The sequence below is a fragment of the Aquarana catesbeiana genome, linkage group LG10 (genome assembly GCF_042186555.1).
Source record: "Aquarana catesbeiana isolate 2022-GZ linkage group LG10, ASM4218655v1, whole genome shotgun sequence".
Lineage (NCBI taxonomy): Eukaryota > Metazoa > Chordata > Amphibia > Anura > Ranidae > Aquarana > Aquarana catesbeiana.
Window position 1 is genome coordinate 246,959,968 of NC_133333.1, and position 13,339 is coordinate 246,973,306.

Sequence of the window (13,339 nt, forward strand, 5' to 3'; positions counted from 1 at the left end):
GACCCTTACTGGAATAAAATGATAACCTGTGCAATTCCATGAAGACCAAATTACCTGCAAAAACCCGGTAGGGATTCATTCTGGTGCAAAAAAACAAACCAAAAGAAACGTGTTGGATCGATTGGCGTAATACATTTTTCCCGCACATTCAGCCGGCGACATTGATAAATAACTAGACTCGGAGTCCCCGTCTCCTTCAAAATTAAATACCTAATTGGCTGCCAATCGAATCTCGCCACCCCCTCCTGTTTGTCTTTTATTCCAGCCGGGCCGGGGCGCTCTAATTAAAGAAATATTGCGCAACACCCTGAAAGCTCCGCATTTTATTGAAGCGACCATCTGGCTTCCAGAACGCGCTAGAAGTGTTGTTTTTTTTTTTTTAATAAATCCGTCTCCTGGTTTTTTCTTCTTTTTTTTTTTCATCACTGTGGATTCTTCACACTCAGGACCGATCCATCTTCTTACCTGGACTAATATATACAATATATACAATATATATGTTATATCCCGTGTAAAGAACGTGGTTGTCAGCGGTCAGAGGATTGTAATGAGGAAACGGCCAATTAGAATCCGCCGCTGACACCACGAGGTCCCCTCTATTCTTTATAGGAGGGCAGAAAATGCCGGACCGTCAGTGAGAGATCAGAGGAGGGGGGGATACAGTACACACAGCGAGGAAGAAATCCATTTATTATACATTGTATATAAAAGAGATGAATGGAATGTAGATGGTTATTGATGTGTTAGTGTTTCTGTTTGGGGTTTGATGTCTTTTTGTATTGTTTGAGGATATGATGTCACTTCCTGATCCATGCCAGAGCACACAGCAGAGAGCACACACAGCACACACAGCACACACAGCACAGAGCACACACAGCACAGAGCACACACAGCACACACAGCACAGAGCACACACAGCACTAGGCACGTACAGAGCACACAGCACAGAGAGCACACAAAGCACAGAGCACACACAGCACAGAGAACAGCACACATAGCACAGAGCACACACAGCACAGAGCACACACAGCACTAGGCACGTACAGAGCACACAGCACAGAGCACACACAGCACAGAGAACAGCACACATAGCACAGAGCACACACAGCACAGAGCACACACAGCACTAGGCACGTACAGAGCACAGAGCACACACAGCACAGAGCACAGCACACACAGCACAGAGCACACACAGCACAGAGCACACACAGCACACACAACACAGAGCAGCACACAGCACAGAGCACGCACAGAGCACACACAGCACAGAGCACACAGCACAGAGCACACACAGCACAGAGCACACACAGCACAGAGCACACACAGCACAGAGCACACACAGCACTAGGCACGTACAGAGGACACAGCACAGAGCACAGCACACACAGCACAGAGCACACACAGCACTAGGCACGTACAGAGCACACAGCACAGAGACACAGCACAGAGCACAGCACACACAGCACAGAGCACACACAGCACAGAGCACACAGAGCACACACAGCACAGAGCACACACAGCACAGAGCACACACAGCACAGAGCACACAGCACAGAGCACACACAGCACAGAGCACACACAGCACACACAGCACACAGCACAGAGCACACACAGCACAGAGCACACAGAGCACAGAGCACACACAACACAGAGCACACAACACAGAGCACACAGTACAGAGCACACACAGCACAGATCACGCACTACACACGCAGCACACACAGCACAGAGCACACACAGCACAGAGCACATACAGTACAGACCACACACAGCACAGACCACACACTACACACACAGCACAGAGCACACACAGCACAGAGCACACACTACACACACAGCACAGAGCACACACAACACAGGGCACACACTACACCACACAGCACAGAGCACACACAGCACAGAGCACACACTATACACACAGCACAGAGCACACACAGCACAGAGCACACACTAACACACAGCACAGAGCGCACACAGCACAGAGCACACACTACACACACAGCACAGAGCACACACTACACACACAGCACAGAGCACACACAGCAGCACAGAGCACACACAGCACAGAGCACACTACACACACAGCACAGACCACACACCACATTCACAGCACAGAGCACACACTACACACCCAACACAGAGCACACACTAGACACACAGCACAGAGCACACACTACACATAGAGCACACACTAGACACACAGCACAGAGCACACACTACACACACAGCACAGACCACACACAGCACAGAGCACACACTAACACACAGCACAGAGCACACACAGCACAGACCACACACTACACACACAGCACAGACCGCACACAGCACAGAGCACACACTAACACACAGCACAGAGCACACACAGCACAGCACACCACACACTACACACACAGCACAGAGCACACACAGCACAGAGCACACTACACACACAGCACAGACCACACACCACATTCACAGCACAGAGCACACACTACACACCCAACACAGAGCACACACTAGACACACAGCACAGAGCACACACTACACATAGAGCACACACTAGACACACAGCACAGAGCACACACAGCAGCACAGAGCACACACAGCACAGAGCAACACTACACCACACAGCACAGACCACACACCACATTCACAGCACAGAGCACACACTACACACCCAACACAGAGCACACACTAGACACACAGCACAGAGCACACACTACACATAGAGCACACACTAGACACACAGCACAGAGCACACACTACACACACAGCACAGACCACACACAGCACAGAGCACACACTAACACACAGCACAGAGCACACACAGCACAGACCACACACTACACACACAGCACAGACCACACACAGCACAGAGCACACACTAACACACAGCACAGAGCACACACAGCACAGACCACACACTACACACACAGCACAGAGCACACACAGCACAGAGCACACTACACACACAGCACAGACCACACACCACATTCACAGCACAGAGCACACACTACACACCCAACACAGAGCACACACTAGACATACAGCACAGAGCACACACTACACATAGAGCACACACTAGACACACAGCACAGAGCACACACTACACACACAGCACAGACCACACACAGCACGAGAGCACACACTAACACACAGCACAGAGCACACACAGCACAGACCACACACTACACACACAGCACAGACCACACATAGCACAGAGCACACACTAACACACAGCACAGAGCACACACAGCACAGACCACACACTACACACACAGCACAGAGCACACACAGCACAGAGCACACTACACACACAGCACAGACCACACACCACATTCACAGCACAGAGCACACACTACACACCCAACACAGAGCACACACTAGACACACAGCACAGAGCACACACTACACACACAGCACAGACCACACCCATCACAGAGCACACAGTACGCACATAGCACAGAGCACACACCACATTCACAAGCACAGAGCATACAGAGCACACACTACTAGGGTTGCCACTTTTTCTTTAAGCCAAACACGAACACAGTAACATTTTTTTTTTAGTATACACTATAGTATTGTAACAGACCTGGGCACTCCAAAGAGAATAGTAATGTGGCGCACATAGTGCCCCCCTGCCCTCCTGTCAAGCCCTGTTCCAAGTCTCATTCCTGTTTGAATAATATTTCTGGGTTTCAGGTGGACTGAAACCCGGACACATGATTCAAAACCCGGACCGTCCGGGTGAATCCGGGGGCTCTCCCTCCTTATTGGCTGAGACAGCAATGGGAGCCATTAAATCCTGCTGCTACCAATCAGAGCCAGCGAGCCCACGAGGAGAGATGGAGGTGGGTCCGAGCCTTGGCTCTGTGTATGAATGGACACACAGAGAAGCGGCTCGGGAGTGGGCCTGGGAGCCCCCCACATAACAAGCTGCTTTCAGCGGGAACACTCAGCAGGAGGGAGCGGCCAGGAGCGCCAGCGGGGGGGGGGACCCAAGAATAGGAGGCTCAGGGTTGCTGACCACTACAAAGAGCAGGTAAGTATAACATGTTTGTTATTTTAATGTAAAAAAAAAATCTGAAGCTTTAATATCACTTTAAGGGGAGGAGTCACTGTTGTGATGACATAGTGATGTGCTTTGAACACTGGACTTGGGAACGATACAATGCTAAACCTACAAAGGAGATTAGAGCGCCCCCTGCTGTCTCTAAAGAAGTATGCAGAATATGAATATGGAATTCAGTGGAACCTTGGTTTACGAGTAAACGCGGTTAATGAGTGTTTTTGAAAGACGAGCAACTTTTTTTTTTTTAATTCTGACTCAGTTTACGAGTGTTGTCTCGCAAAATGAGCTGAATTCAAGCTAATGGGGTGTGCAGTACTGCATTTGGCCAGAGGTGCGGGGGGCACCGGGGACACTCAGGAACGGTTCTGAGCCGTTCTGAGCCATTCGGAAATACTCGAAAACCCGGGAACGGAGTATTTCCGAGCCTTTCTGAGGCTTTCCGAGTTCAGCCAAGCTGTCCCTGAGTATTTACGAGGCTCACCTGCGCCCCCCCCCCCACCTCTGGCCACATGCGGTATTGCATGCAATAGAAGTCAATGTGGAACGAATTATCTTCGATTCCATTGACTTCTATGGGGAAACTCGCTTTGATATGCGAGTGATTTGGATTACAAGCATTCTACTGGAACGGATTATGCTCGTAATCCAAGGTTCCACTGTACTTTTATTTTTCTTTACTAAATATATATATATATTTATCTATATAGATAGATATACATATAATCTATCTATATAAATATAGATAGATATATAGATCTATATATATATATAGATCTATATATATAGATCTATATATAGATCTATCTATATATATATATAGATAGATCTATATATATATATAGATAGATCTATCTATATATCTATAGATATATAGATAGATCTATATATATATAGATCTATCTATATCTATAGATATATAGATATATCTATAGATATATATAAAATTTTGAACATTTTTTATTTATTTCTTTGTTCTGATCATAATAAATATGTAGAAAACCCCCTATACATTTCCTATAAAGTTTTTAAGTTACACCAACTTTGTATTCCCTCCACTGACCGATACTCATACTTTATATGATACTGGCACACATGTCCGAATTCTGTCTTCTATCTGTGACCTGGCCGCCCGCGAGCTACATTGGCCTCACCTCCACTGATGAGCCCCGATATGAAAGGAGCATTGTGTGACAGAAGGGGGGTTAGTGGAGGAAAAATGAGTGTCCCAGGGGCGATTCTCTCTCCCCCCCCCCCCCAGATCACTGATGTTTTGTCTGCCTTCATGATTTAAGGTTTGTCAGGAGATGTCAGGGAGGGTAGAAGGCCAAGGACTTCCTGATGGCTGTAGATTTTCTTTCACACGACCTTCCTGCCGCTGATTCTGCTCTGACAAGGGCCGGCTGGCAGCAGATTCACACAAGTCTCCTGGGCATTGCGGCATGTTGGAAAAGGCTGCAGGCTCTTTTACCTTCTAATCATCTCTGTGATAAACTCCACAAGTGGATTAGTCATTCAGACACATCAGTGCTGCCATTCTTTATTTAATTCAGCCATTGCCGCCGCGCTGCGGAGGGCGGAACCCCCGCTGGACGCAAAGATGCGAAGTTGGGCGGTGGGGGGGGGGGGGGGGGGGCAGGGGAAGCAGAATCACGCAAAAAACATCGGATATTTCCGATAAACGTTCTACATGAATTTTATTTAAATTTTTAGTACAGGTACTTAGCGCCATCAATTACATAGTAGGTGAGGCTGAAATAGACACGAGTCCATCAAGTCCAACCTATGTGTGTGATTATATGTCAGTATTACATTGTGTATCCCTGTATGTTGCCGTCGTTCAGGTGCTTGGACATTAATGGCTGTGTGTTGAGTTATTTTGGGGGGACAGCAAATTTACATTGTTATACAAGCTGTACACTCACTACTTTACATTGTAGACAAGTGTCATTTCTTCAGTGTTGTCACATGAAAAAATAGAAGAAAATAGTTACAAAAATGTGAGGGGGTGTACTCACTTTTGTGAGATAATGTACAATCACATCAGTCCCCACCCTCAGTCTGATCACCAGCATCGTTCACACTACTTCTCCATGCCATCCCGGACAAGCCCCCAATGTGTGACTGGATAGTGAAAGGAGAAGCAGCACAGTGATGAATGCATCTCTCTGTCACTCTGTCAACATATCATCTGATTGGCTCCTTGTGCTGCAGTGGTAGCTGGTGCTAAAAAATTTTGAGGGGGCACAAACAAACTGAAACATTTTTGAAAAAAAAACATCAAACACAGCCACTGTACCATCAATTGCAGCCATTGTGCCATCAAACGCTGCCATTGTGCCATCAAACACAGCCACCGTGCCATCAAACGCTGTCACTGTGCCATCAAACACAGCCACTGTGCCATCAATTGCAGCCACTGTGCCATCAAACGTTGCCACTGTGCCATCAAAAGCTGACACTGTGCCATCAAATGCTGCCAGTGTGCCATCAAACGCTGCGACTGTGTCATCAAACGCTGCCACTGTGCCATCAAATGCTGCCATTGTGCCATCAAATGCTGCAACTGTGCCCATCAAACGCAGCGACTGTGCCATCAAACACAGCGAATGTGCCCATCAAACGCAGCGACTGTGCCATCAATTGCAGCCACTGTGCCATCAAACGCTTCCAGTGTGCCCAACAGATGCTGCCATTGTGCCAAATGCTGCCAGTGTGCCCATCAAATGCTGCCAGTGTGCCAAATGCTGCCAGTGTGCCAAATGCTGCCAATGTGCCAAATGCTGCCAGTGTGCCAAATTCTGCCAGTGTGACAGTGTGCCCCCCGCCCGCTCACCTTCTGCCCGGCACTTACCCTGTCTTGTGGGGCAACGGGTGACAACGCCGAGTGGGGTCCTTCATGCGTCTCCTGCACTTCTCCCGTCCTCTCCTCCTGTTAGGCGTCCAATAGCGGCACCTGTTGTTTCAGCCAATCAGGTGACAGGTAACCAGACCTGAGCAACCTGATTGGCTGAGAGGCGGGTCAGTGTTAGGGAAGCGATGTATTCGGTTCCCTAACACACCAATGAGTAATCAGCAAACGCACTGCAGTGAGCCCACTGTTTACCCTTTTGGAAGCTTATTAGAGCCCATGGTTCTAATCAGGAAGCCTATTAGAGCCTATGGCTCTAATGAGGCGCTTCCAAAGAAACTCCGCCGCTGTAATTCATATACCCGGCGCCCAACAAGGGGCCAGGCACATGAATAGGGGGCGGCAGCGGCGACCATAGATAGATTCATGCAATGCATGAATCTATCTATGTGAGAGAGCAAGTGACAGGAGAGGGAGGGCGGCGCTCCTGCGCCCTTTATGGATGCACCGCCGCTGTTGTGCTGCCTTTTGCTCTTAAACTCCAGCCCTGCTGTACAGAGACTGCAGGAAGCTGATACCTGGCCATATTCAGGTCCTTACACTGCTTGTATTAAAAAAAGAAAATAATGATTATTAGTGATTACCAGCCAAAAACTTCAAAATAAAATGAAATCGCCCACTAAAAGATAAAAAACAGCTTTTGTTGCAATATTCACCTACAATCCAGGTATTTCACCCACAGTACATATTGTCTGCTGCTGGATGTCCTCGGTCTGATCACCAGCATCATTCAACCTACTTCACTATCCTCATCCCGGACGAGCCCCCAACTAGTGACTGGATAGTGAAAGGAGAAGCAGCACAGTGATGAATGCATCTCTCTGTCACTCTGTCAACATATTATCTGATTGGCTCCTTGTGCTGCCTATTGCTCTCAAACTCCAGCCCTGCTGTGCGGAGACTGCAGGAAGCTGATACCTGGTTACATTCAGGTTCTTGCACTGCTTGCAATAAAAATAATAATAATAATAAAAATAATAATAATAATGATGTATTAATGATTACACAACTGTATGCTTATGGGTTTTTTATATCTGCGAAATGTTCAGCTTTAACCACTTGTCTTTATAAACGGTGGTTGAAGGACACAAGGATTTCAAAGACACTCTCAACGTGGTGTGTCTAAATTTGTGATGGGCTTTTAAGTGGAAGTGGTTCTGGAAGCTGATAAGCCATCCAGTCACTTCCACAGCTGACCGAAGATACTCCAAAAATGGTCCTGTAGACAAGTGGTTAAAGAGGAACATCAGTCCCCTTGATCGTGGCTCCGTCCCCCCCGTAAAAGCTCCACCATGTTTGATAGTTTGGAGGATGTGCTGAAGATCTCTGCCTGGCCTTTGGGATCTGGCAAAGCCCTGAGGTGCTGTGCTCATGCATGTGCAGTGAAAGGGGTTCTGGACCTACTTCTCCGCACTGTCCTCACGCACTCGTGCATGGAAACCAGCGCATGTGCAGATGTGCTGAAGGTCTCTGCTGGGTCCGGAGGCCCAGGAGAGCCTTTTAGCACATTAGAGCATGCGTGTGCAATGTCCAGGTGCCCAGTGTGGAAGGCCTTATTATTTTTTATCCACGCCCAGGTGAGAAAAGAGGGAGCACAAAAAAATAAAGCAGAACTTTAAAAAAAAAAAATCCAGTTGTGGTAAGCTCCTCCTTACCTCCACCCACTAGTTCCAGAAAGTTCTCCAATTTTCCATATACCAGGGGGAGGCACCAGAGAGCTTCCAGGATGAGTCATCCAGCCCTCGCCTCTAATAACCCTGACCCAGTATTCAGTGACTCAGGTTTATCCCTGGGCCACAAAATGCTTTTTCCTTCATCTCACTTCTAGTGGGTAGATAGGAGGGGGCTAGAGCCAGGTACACCCCCAACTGTTTTTCGGGGTCGAAGGTCTGCTTTAAGGGCTTTCTTGGTCTCACCCTTCCAGTAAACCCACCTCTCTTTACATGATCTAATTTTTACACACGCATGTACTATGGCTTTTCGGGAACATGGCTAACAGTCCTGACACCCTCAGCCTGATATCCAGTGTGGATTATGGAAATTAAATCTTAAAACACAGCTAAGGAAATATTAGTAAACTTTTAAAATGCATTTAAAAATTTTGGCATGAATGCACAATGGGGGCCTAAATGGTGTTTTTTTTTTCTTTTTCTTTTTTTTTTTTTTTCTTTTTCTATTTTCCTGAACATTAATTTAACAGGAATTTTGTTTAAAATGCTAAATTAATAAATGATCCTCTAAGTATTAAGTCAGCTTGCCTTGCAGACGCACCAAATAACTGGAACGAGATAATAAAATGCAAATAAAAAAAAAATAATAATAATAATTTCAGCAGCGTTTTTCAATAAACGGTCATATTTATACAGATTAACACCTTTTTAGTTACATTCCAATTTTTTTTTTTTTTTTTTTTATTCAGTCTTATTTTTTTTAGCAAAAAAAAAAAGTGGATGCAAACTTCTTAATAGTACTTAGTTGCCATGGTAGCTTAAGCTGACCTCAGTATTATTGTCCTCGAGAGGGAACTGACTCTACTATATGTTCATTCAGTGGATTAATGGACTGCTGGTTCTTTTATAAGTGGCTGTCTAACAACCAAAATAGACTCATGTTGTAAAACTGACTTCTTAGCTGAACAGGCAGCGTTCTGTGGCAGACTCAGTGAAGCAAACTCAGTCTTACAATCACACATTAAAAAAAAAAAAAAAATCAAAAGAAAAAAAAAAATCAACTTTAATTAATATTTTTACAATTTCCAGGAAATTTCTCTGGTATAAACAAAGGTACCTGAAAAAATGATTTTGGCCTAAGGTTTGTCTGCCCCTAATGGCTTGCTTTGTTAAATTGCCCATATCTTAATGCTCCGGGTTGAGCGGGTAATTGTTGCACAATGGATTCTGAGCCTCTTCATTGCTGACTTATGGTGAGCTGTCACCGGCCTGACAGTTAGTCACAGATAATGCTAGATGATCTCTAGACCATATTATTTAATTTTTTTAAATTTTTTTTGGAGGCTGCTTTTTTTTTTTTTTTTTTTTTTTAAATAACCTTTTAAAAAAAAGTTTTGTTTTTTTTTAATAACCTTTTAAAAAAAAGTTGTTCAAAAGCACCCTATGCTGTTCAGCATTACACGACCCCACAGAATTCCCTATGCAAATACTGACTTTCTGAGAGTCTGTATTTGCATAGAAATAAATGATCTGTAGATCAGGTTTGATCTTTTTTTTTTTTTGCGTTTGCATTTTTAAATAATTAAAAAAAAAAAGTAGTTTAAAAGCAACCTGTGCTGTATAGTACCACAGTACCCCACATAACCCCCTATGCAAATATTGACTTTCTGAGAGTCTGTATTTGCAGAGAAACAGCACCCTGCGACGTCATCTCTAGGACAGGTTTCTTTTTTTTTTTTTTTTTTTTTGGAACTTGAGTTTTTTTGATAACTTTTTAAAAAAAAGTTGTTCAAAAGCCCCCTAGGTTGTATAGCGCCACAGGACACTACAGTACTTCCTATGCAAATACTGACTTTGTGAGAGTCTGTAATTTGCAGAGAAATAGCACCCTGCAACGTGATCTGTAGGCCAGCTTTTAATTTTTTATTTTTTTTAACTTTCCTTTTTTTTTTAAAACCTTTTAAAAAAAAATTGTTCAAAATCACCCTGAGCTTTACAGCATCACATGACACCACAGAAATCCCTATGCAAATACTGACTTTGTGCGAGTCTGTATTTGCATAGAAACAACACCCTGCAAAATGATCTGTAGACCAAATAAAATTTTAAAATTAAAAAAAATTAAAAGCCAAAATTGTCCTTCTTTTTCTTTGTTTGTACTTACTTCCTTGAAAATTTATGGTTACACCATACTCATTTAGTATGCATATATACCACCATAAATTTGAGCTTCAACTCAATTATTATTTTGCAATTTTTTCTGTTAGCACCTTGCATGTATTAAATAAAATATTTTGACAAGGAAAAAAAAAATTAAAAGCACCCTTTGCTGTATAGTACCACAGGACCTCACATAATCCCCTATGCAAATATTATCTTTCTGAGAGTCTGTATTTGCAGAGAAACAGCACCCTGCGACGTGATCTCTAGGTCAGGTTACATTAAAAAAATTTTTTTTTTTTGAAAAGTCATTTAAAATCATTCTTTGCTTTACAACATCACATGACCCCCACAAAATTCCCTATGCAAATACTGACTTTGTGAGAGTCTGTATTTGAAATTGGGCTAACTGTACTGTTTTTTTTTTTTTTTTTTTTTTAATTCATTAAAGTGTATTTTTTCCACAAAAAATTGCTGCGCGAATACAGTGTGATACAAAATATTGCAAAAAATTCCATTTTATTCTCTAGCCACTTCCATACCGGGCCTTTTCTGGAACTTTTTGTATACAAGTTTAAATCAGTATCAGTGGAAAATTACTCAGAACCCCCAAAAGTTATATATGTTATTTATTTAATTTTTTTTTTAGCAGAGACTCTAGGGAATAAAATGGATTTCGTTGCAACTTTTTATGGCGCACGGTATTTGCGCAGCAATTTTGGAAATTTTGGGGAAAAAAAACAGTTTCATAAATTAAAAAAAACACAAAACAGTAAAGTTAGGCCAATTTTTTTGTATAATTTGAAAGATGATGTTACGCCGAGTAAATAGATACCAAACATATCACGCTTTAAAATTGCGCGCACTCGTGGAATGGCACCAAACTTGGGTACCTAAAAATCTCCATAGGCGACGCTTTAGTTTTTTTTACAGGTTACCAGTTTAGAGAGTAACAGAGGAGGTCTTGGGCTAGAATTATTGCTCTCGCTCTAACACACGCGGCGATACCTCATATTTGTGATTTGAACATTGTTTACATATGTGGGTGCGACTTAAATACGAGTTTGCTTCTGTGCGCGAGCACGTGGGGACAGGGGGCGCATTACATTTTTTTTAAAATTGTTTATTTTACTTTAATTTTTTTATTTTTACACTTTCTCTTAATTTTTTTTTTTATCATTTTTATTCCTATTACAAGGAATGTAAACATCCCTTGTAATAGGAATGGTGTGTGACAGGTACTCTTTATGGAGAGATGTGGGGTCTATAAGACCCCACATCTCTCATCCATGCTGGAAAGACCAAGATAAAAAAAAAAAGAACTGTCTCGGCCTTTCCAGCCACGTCCCCGGCATTGTTTACTCCCCACCGGCCCGTGACGTCATAACGTCGCGTCTGGGCATCCGAGGGTCATAGAGATGACTGGGGACCATCTGGTCACCAGAAATCTCGATGCTCAACTTCCAGCGGTGACCGATTCATTCCCTGGCTCGCCGTTCGCACGGGCGAGCCGCTAGAAGCACCGAAGGGCAACGGGAAGGGGAGGGGTTGTCCCCTCTTACCGCCTGTAAGAAAGATCAAGCAGATGAACGGCCGCTATGATTGTTCTTACGGTGCACAGAATCGCCGGACGAAAAAGATGACATCTGGATGATGCCTGTAGCTGCACCCATCATTCAGATATCACCACTCAAAGTCAACGATGTCGTATGATGTTTTCCCGAGAACGGGCTGCACTCCGGCGAGATCTGTGTCCATCGGACACAACAGATGACTGATCAGTGTACCAGACCGCTGCCAGTAACATGTGATCTCTGTGACCAATCACAGCAGACCTCATGATAGTTGTAAACAATGAATGGCTTCCTTTCATGCCATTCATTGCATACAATTGTGTTGCTAGCTGTGATTGGTCACAGTGATCACATGGTACAGACAGGGCCAATCACAGCCCATTTGTGCCATGTGATTAGCTGTGGCCAATCACAGCTAATCACAACAATGCACAGTGTCTACACATCGTCATTCTGTAAAAATATTTTGCTTATAGCAGTGAAATCCACTCGCACTCGCCTCTATGGCCTTGGAGGACCGGAGCGACGTCATGATGTCACTTCCGGTCCAGAGTGAAAGGAAACTAATTTTTTATTTAAAGCAAAAGATCAATTTTTTTTTTTTTGATCTTTTGTTTTTAAAAGTAAAGGAGAGATTTGGGATCTTTTTGACCCCAGATCTCTCCATAAAGAGGACTTGTCCTCCTCATTTCTACTACAAGGGATGCTTACATTTCTTGTAATAGGAATAGGAGTGATTTAAAAAAAAAAAATGAAAGGGACAGTGTAAAAATAAAAAACAAAAGAAATAAGAAGAAAATAAATAAAGTGCCCCCATCCCTCCGTGCTCGTGCACAAAGGCGAGTCACGCGTATGTAAACGGTGTTCCCGCCACACATGTGAGGTATCACCGCAAACGTTAGAGCGAGAGCAATAATTCTAGTGCAAAATCTCCTCTCTAACTTTAAACAGTTAACCTATAAAAGATTTTAAA

At 44.0% G+C, this 13,339-nt stretch overlaps 1 protein-coding gene across 1 annotated transcript in view; it reads right to left on the reverse strand.

Moving 5' to 3' along the window:
* LOC141110176 (histone-lysine N-methyltransferase PRDM16-like) overlaps nt 1–13,339 on the reverse strand; it is a gene marked incomplete at its 3' end in the record, with an annotated part of 503,012 nt that overhangs the window by 336,556 nt on the left and 153,117 nt on the right.